The 7,187-nt window shown below is 37.2% G+C and overlaps 1 non-coding gene across 1 annotated transcript; it reads left to right on the forward strand.

The window, feature by feature from the left end:
- The first annotated feature begins 6,468 nt into the window (after positions 1-6,468).
- Positions 6,469-6,575, forward strand: LOC139438426 (U6 spliceosomal RNA). The gene has a single exon (XR_011648101.1). It is a non-coding gene; the product is annotated as a U6 spliceosomal RNA (small nuclear RNA).
- The last annotated feature ends 612 nt before the right edge of the window (positions 6,576-7,187 follow it).

Raw genomic sequence — 7,187 nt, forward strand, 5'->3', positions numbered from 1 at the left:
AAGATCAGGCCTCCCCAGGATAGGAGTACACCTTCCCACTTATAGTATAGGTCTCTACCCAAAGATATAACACATTATGACAAGATAAACACTCACAAACTCCTTAGCAGCCTACCTCTGTGCCAGAAGACCCCATTAAGTATCTTAAACAAGTAATCCTTCCTTATATTTTCTAAAGAGTTTTATCAACATTATAATTTTAACAACATACTCGACAATCTCCCATGTTCATCTGCTCTCCCCACCTTTCCCCTAATTCCTTGGGCCATATGACACATTCTCCTAACTCTAGGCCCCTCAAACCTGCCAAGCCCCACCCAATAGAATCCCTATGCCCCCATTTTAACTCTTCCCTTTATTTACCTCCACTTTATCATAGATTTCACCCATGTAGGAATCAGTTCACAACCTTCCTCTCTCCCCACCCCCACCGCCAATTTCCTGTAAGCCTATCTTCCAGTCTCTAGCTCCTGAGACAGTTTGGTTTGCTTACTTCATTACAGAGAAGTCATGTCATATTTGTCCTTCAAGGCATGGCTTGCTTCACTCAACATAATGTCCTCAAGATCCATCCACATTATCGCAAGTTTTTATACTGTATTCCTTCCAAGAGCTGAGTAGTATTGCAGTAGTATATCACAATTTGTTTATCCATTCACCTGTTGATGGGCATTTTGGTTGATTCCAAATTTTGGCAATAGTGAATAATGCTGCTGTGAACATTGGGGTGCACATATCAGTTTGTGTTCTTGTTTTCAGTTCTTCTGGATATATACCCAGGAGTGGAATTGCTGGGTCATGTGGTAAATCTCCAGCTAGTTCTTTGAGGAATTGCCAAACTGTCCTCCAGAATGGCTGGATCCCTCTGCATTCCCACCAGCAGTGGATGACTGTTCCCATTCCTCCACATCCTCTCTAACACTTGTAGTTTTCTGTTTTTGTAATAGCCGGCAGTGTAAGTTGTGTTAGATGGTATTTCATTGTAGCTTTGATTTGCATTTCCCTAACAGCTAGTGATTTTGAGCATCCTTTCATGTGCATTTTAGCCATTTGTATCTCTTCCTTGGAAAAGCATTTGTTCAAATATCTTGCCCATTTTTTAAATGAGTTGTTTTTCTTTTTCTTTTTGAGATAATAGAGTTTGTTTATATATATAAGCTTTTAGTCTCCTACCAGCATATGGTTACCAAATATTTCCTCCCATTGGGTAGACTGCCTTTTCACTTTCTTGACAAACTCCTTTGAGGTGCAAAAGGCTTTAATTTTCAGGTGGCTCCATTTATCTACTTGTTCTTTTGCTCTTCGTGCCCTTGGTGTGAAGTTCATGAAGCCATTTCTTATTGCAATGTCCTGTAGATGCTTTCCTACATTCTTTTCAAAGATCTTTAAGGCCTTGGCTCTTATATTTAGGTCTTTAATCCATCTTGAGTTGATTTTTGTGTCAGGTGTGTGATGGTAATCCTCTTTCATTCTTTGGCATATCCAGTTTTCCAAGCACTATTTGTTGATGAGGTCATTCTCTCCCAGGTGAGTGGGCTCGGTGGCATTACCAAATATGAGATGAATGTGTATATAGGATCTATATCAGAACTCTCAATTAATTCCATTGGCCTGTATGTCAATACCATGCTGTTTTGACTACTGTCACTTTGTAGTATATTTTAAAGACAGGTAGTATAATTGCTCCAATTTCATTTTCATTTTTCTTTTTCATTATGTCTTTGGCTATTTGGGGCCTCTTTCTTTTCCAAATAAATCTCATTGTTAGTTTTTCAGGATCTTTAAATAATGCTGTGTTGATTTTTATTGGTATTGCATTAAATCTGTAGATCAGTTTGGATATGATAGATATCTTAATGATATTTAGTCTTCCTATCCATGAACAGGGAATATTCTTCCATTTATGTAAGTCTTCTTTGATTTCTTTTAACAGTATTGTGTAGCTTCTTGTGCGTACGACTTTTATGTCTTTAATTAAATTTATTCCAAGGTACATGATTTTTTTTATTTACTACATTAAATGGTATTTGTTTCTTGAATTTCCTCCTCAGATTGCTCATTACTGGTGTACAGAAATGCTAGTGATTTTGCATATTGCTCTTATAACATGACACATGACTAAACTCATTTATAATTTCTAGAAGTTTTCTTGGAGATCTCTCAGTGCTTTCAATGTTTAGGATCATGTCATCTGCAAATAGAGAAATTTTGACTTTGTTCTTTCCTATTTGAATGACTTTTATATCTGACCTTACCTCAGTGCATGAGCAAGCACTTCTAACACAATGTTAAATAGGAGGTATAATAGTGGGCATCTTTTTCTTGTTCCTGGTTTTAGGAGGAAAGATGTCAGAATTTACAATTGTAATTGATGGTAGCTATGGGTTTTTCATATCTACCCTTTATCATGTTCAGACAGTTTCCTTCTATTCCTATCTTCCGCAGTGCTTTCATCAAGAAAAGGTGCTGTATTTTGTCAAAATGTTTTTTTTTCTGGGTCTGTAGATATGATCATGTAATTTTTTTCCTTCTATTTATGTGGTGCATTACATTTAATGATTTTCTTATGCTGAAGCATCCTTGAATAACAGGGATGAAACCCACTTGGTCATGGAGTTTAATTCATTTAATGTGTTGTTGAACATGATTAGTAAGTATTTTGTTGAAGATTTCACATCTAGGATCCTTAGAGGGGTTGGACTGCAATTTTCCTTTCTTGTGTCTTGGTTGAGCTTTGGTTTTAGGGCAATGTTGGCATCATAGACTGAGTTGGACACTGTTCTTTCTATTTCCATTTTTTGAGAGTTTAGACAACATAGGCGTTAGTCCTTTCTGGCATGTTTAGTAGAACTCAACTGTGAAGCCATCTGGCCCAAAGCTCTTCCTAGCTGGGAGGTTTTAGTGACTGTTTCTCTCTCTCTACTTGTGATTGGCTTGCTGGGATCATCAATTCCTTCATTTGTCAATGCAGGCTGCTTATGTGTTTCTATGAATTTGTCCATTTCCTCTAAATTTTCCTTCTTATTGGCATACAGTTTTCAAAGTATCCTTTTATGATAGTCTTTATTTCTTTTGGGTCAATGGCGATATCCTCATTCTCATTTCCTATTTTGTGTATTTGCATCATCTCACTTTTTTTCTTTGTTAGTCTAGCTAAGGTTTTGTCAATTTTATTGATCTTCTCAAAGAAACAGCTCTTTGTTTTGTTTATTATTTCTAGTGCTTTCTTATTTTCTATTTCATTTAGTTCTGCTCTGATCTTTGTTACTTCTTTCTTCCTTCTTCCTTTGCAGTTAGTTTTTTTTTCTATTTTTTAAAAATAATTTCTCCATTGTGTGCAGTTAGGTCTTTAATTTTAGCTCCTTCTTCCGTTTTGATATATGAATTTATGCCTATTAATTTTCCTCTCAGAACAACTTATGCTGCATCCCATAAGTTTTGATATGTTGTGTTGTGATTTTCATTACTTTCAAGGTAGTTTCTGATTTTCATTACTTTCAAGGTAGTTACTGATTTCTTTTGAGATATTCTCCTTCACCCACTGTTTGTCTAACAGTGTGTTTCTTAGCTTCCATATCTTGGTGCCTAATCTGAGTCTATGGTCCTTACAGATCTCCAGTTTCCCTCTACTGTGGTCAGAGAAATTATTTTGTATGACTTCAATCTTTCTGATTTCCTTGAGACTTTCTCTGTGGCCTAGCATGTGTCCCATCTTGGAGAATGATTCATGAGTGCTTGACAAGAATGTATATCCTACTGTATTTGGTGTAATGTTCTGTATATGTTTATTAGGCCCACCTCCTCTAATATATTATTCCAAGTCTTTGTTTCTTTATTGATTCTCTGTTGAGATGTTCTGTCCAATGGTGATAGTGGTGTATTAAATTCCCCCACTATAATTGTAGTTATAAATCTATTCCTCCACTCAGTTTTTCCAGTGTTTGCCTCATGTATTTTGATGCGCTATGGTTAGGAGAATAAATGTTTATGTTCATTCTTTCTTCCTGAAAGATTACCCCTTTCAATAATATGTAGTATCTATCTTTGTCTCTCAGACTGATTTTCTTTTAAAGTCTATATTTTGTCGGATATTAATATAGCTACTCTGGACCTTTTTTGTTTATTGTTTGCTTGTAAGGTTGTTTACCTGCCATTCACTTTCAACCTCCTTGAATCCTTGGGTCTAAGATGGGTTTCTTGTAGACAGCATATAGGTGAGTTATATTTCCTTATTCATTCTTCCAATCTGTGTCTCTTGACAGATGAGTTTATTCCATTGACAGTCATTATTATTACTCTAAAGGGAGTAACTTATATTATCCATATTTCTTTGGATATGTTTTTTTCTCTTTCTATTTTTGTGTTTTTAGTTGTTCTTACACTCTCCTACAACTCTGTCTCTCCTGTTTTTTCTTTCATCCTGCAGAGCTCCCTTTAGTGTTTCTTGAAGGACAGGTTTCTTACTGGCATACTTTGTTAGTTTCTGTTTATCTGTGAATATTGTTAACTGTCTGTCATTTTTGAATGCCAGCTTTGCTGGCTAGAGTATTCTTGGCTGGAAATTCTTTTCTTTAGTATTTGATTATGTCATACCACTGCCTTCTTGCTTCTATGATTTTGGATAAGAAATCAACACCTAATGTTATTGAGCTTACCTTGTATGTGATGTTTCTCTTTTTTTAAATTTTTGTTGACTTCGGTATTTTCTCTTTGTCTTGAGCATATTGGATAATTTGACAAGTATATGTCTTAGGGTAGGCCTGTTGGGATTTATGCTTTTTTGGGTGTGTTGTGCTTCCTGGACATATACTTCCATATCCCTCATTAGGTTTTGGAAGTATCCAGACATTATCTCCTCCAATACCCTTTGTGTGTCCTTTCCCTTCTTTTCTCCTTCTTGGATGCCTATAATGTATATATCTGTGCATTTTGTGTTGTCATTTAGGTCCCTAAATCCCTCCTGGATTTTCTCTGTCTTTTTATCAATCAGTTCTACAATCTATTTGATCTCAGGTATACTGTCTTTGACATCACTGGTTCTTTCCTCTGATTCTTCAAATCAGCTGTTATTTGCTGAGAGTTTTTTTTTTTTTTAAGATTTATTTTTATTTAATTCTCTCCCTTTCCCCCCATGCCCCAGTTGTCTGTTCTGTGTCCATTTGTTGTGTGTTCTTCTGTGTCCACTTCTATTTTTGTCAGCAGCACCAGGAATCTGTGTCTCTATCTGTTGCAGCATCTTGCTGCATCAGGTCTGTGTGTGTGTGGCGCCATGCCCAGGTAGGCTGAACATTCTATCATGGTCAGCAGCTCTCCTTACAGGGTGCACTACTTGCATATGGGGCTCCACTACATGGAAAACGCCCTTGCATAGCATGGCACTCCTTATGTGCATCAGCACTGCATGTGGGCCACTTCCACATGGGTCAAGGAGGCCCTGGATTTGAACCATCGATCTCCCATGTGGTAGGCAGATGCTCTATCCATTGAGCCAAGTCCACATCCGAGAGTGTATTTTGATTTCTTGGATTGTGCCTTTCATCACCATCATATCCATTATCTTTTTGCATATGTTTACAATTTCCTCTGCATGCTTTCCAAGTGTTTGCATAATGTTCTTAAACTCTTGCTTCACTTCATTAAATAGGCCCATGATATTTGTTTTGAGAGTTTTGATTAGTTGTTCGATGGTCTACTCCTATTCCTGATTTTTAGTTTGTTCACTGGATTGGGCCATGTTTTCTTGATTATTGGTATGGTTTGTAATTTTTGTTGCTGTCTGGTCATTCCTTTTATGTTGATGGGGTTTCTTAGTTGATTAGCTTCTCCATCTAGTCAAGGGGTTTATTTAGGTGCTGTTTTTATCTGTGTATTAAGTCTTCTCTTTGACACTTTGTTCTTCTTATTCTATTTCCTTGTTGTTGTCTAAATTCTCTTGAAGGAAAATATTATGGCCAGAGAATGCAAAAGAGGTTAGAAAAGAAAATGTATAACAGTTGTATTGATAGTAAGTGTAGGCAGAAGAACCATGTGATACCTATGGGAATGAATATTATACTCGTGTAAGCTGTGTAGATTTATAAAAATAAAAAGTGGAATACCTACAATTAGATGGGAAACTGAACATGGGGAATATAGTATCAATTAGAAGGCCAGTATTGTCAGGGGAAAGGAAAAGAGAAAAGAAAAAACAATAACATAAAGAGTGAATAAAAGATAGAAACCAAACTAGAGGTGTTAGCAATAAAAGTCAGAAAAATTGGGGCTGAACAAAAGAGGTGGAATATGAGAGAAACAACAGGAGATGGAAGAGAGATAGATGTAAAGAAAAGGGGATAGCATTGGTAGCCTAAATCAGTATGCACAGAAAAGAGGATATAGAGGATGAGGAAACACAGCAAACAAGAAACACTGCCTGCAGCACCTAATAGAAAAAGGGATACAGAACGGAAAAAAGAAAAGAAAAAAGGGGTGCTCACTTCAGCAACACATATACTAAAGTTGGAATGATTCAGAGAAGATTAGCATGGCCCCTACAAAAGGATAACATGCAAATTCATGAAGTGTTCATATTTTTAGAAGCAGCTAGAAAGAGATCTCGAATAAAAGGGTCAATCAGATCTGCAGAATATCTTAGCCTACATGTTGGATCAAGTGTTAAAAACTGCTCTTTGACCTTGAATAAAAGGGGGAAATGGCAAAGACAAATGAGTTGATATGGATAAAGATCTTCCAAAAAGGATCGGGAGGTCACCAGAGGGGTCACCGTTACACACACCTCAGCAGGACCCCAGAAAAAGCCAAAGTAGTTACAACCCTACATACTGGTTCTCCTGAAGGCTACAGAGATCCATAGGGTCTATAGTCATGGCATTTGGAGCTTTGTGCCATGTCAGAGGGCCCTACTTTGGAATTTGTGCACCTGAGTGTGATGGAGTTGGACTCAGATGTGCCTTTTCTACACATGCATCTTCTGTCACTTTTACTGAACCTGTGGTTGGTAAAAGAGATGGTCCATACTCAGAAGACTTGAATATCTAGACTACCCATGGCTAGCTGGCCCTGAGCCTCAGCAGAGTGGCAATTCCTACTCTCTGGTTCATTGGTCTTACGCAAGTCAACTCATAGTGAGGTGAAGATGGTCAACCACCACAACAGGGAATCAAGAGTGTCTTTAACTATAAGCAGAG

The sequence above is a fragment of the Dasypus novemcinctus genome, chromosome Y (genome assembly GCF_030445035.2).
Source record: "Dasypus novemcinctus isolate mDasNov1 chromosome Y, mDasNov1.1.hap2, whole genome shotgun sequence".
NCBI classification, from domain to species: Eukaryota; Metazoa; Chordata; class Mammalia; order Cingulata; family Dasypodidae; genus Dasypus; species Dasypus novemcinctus.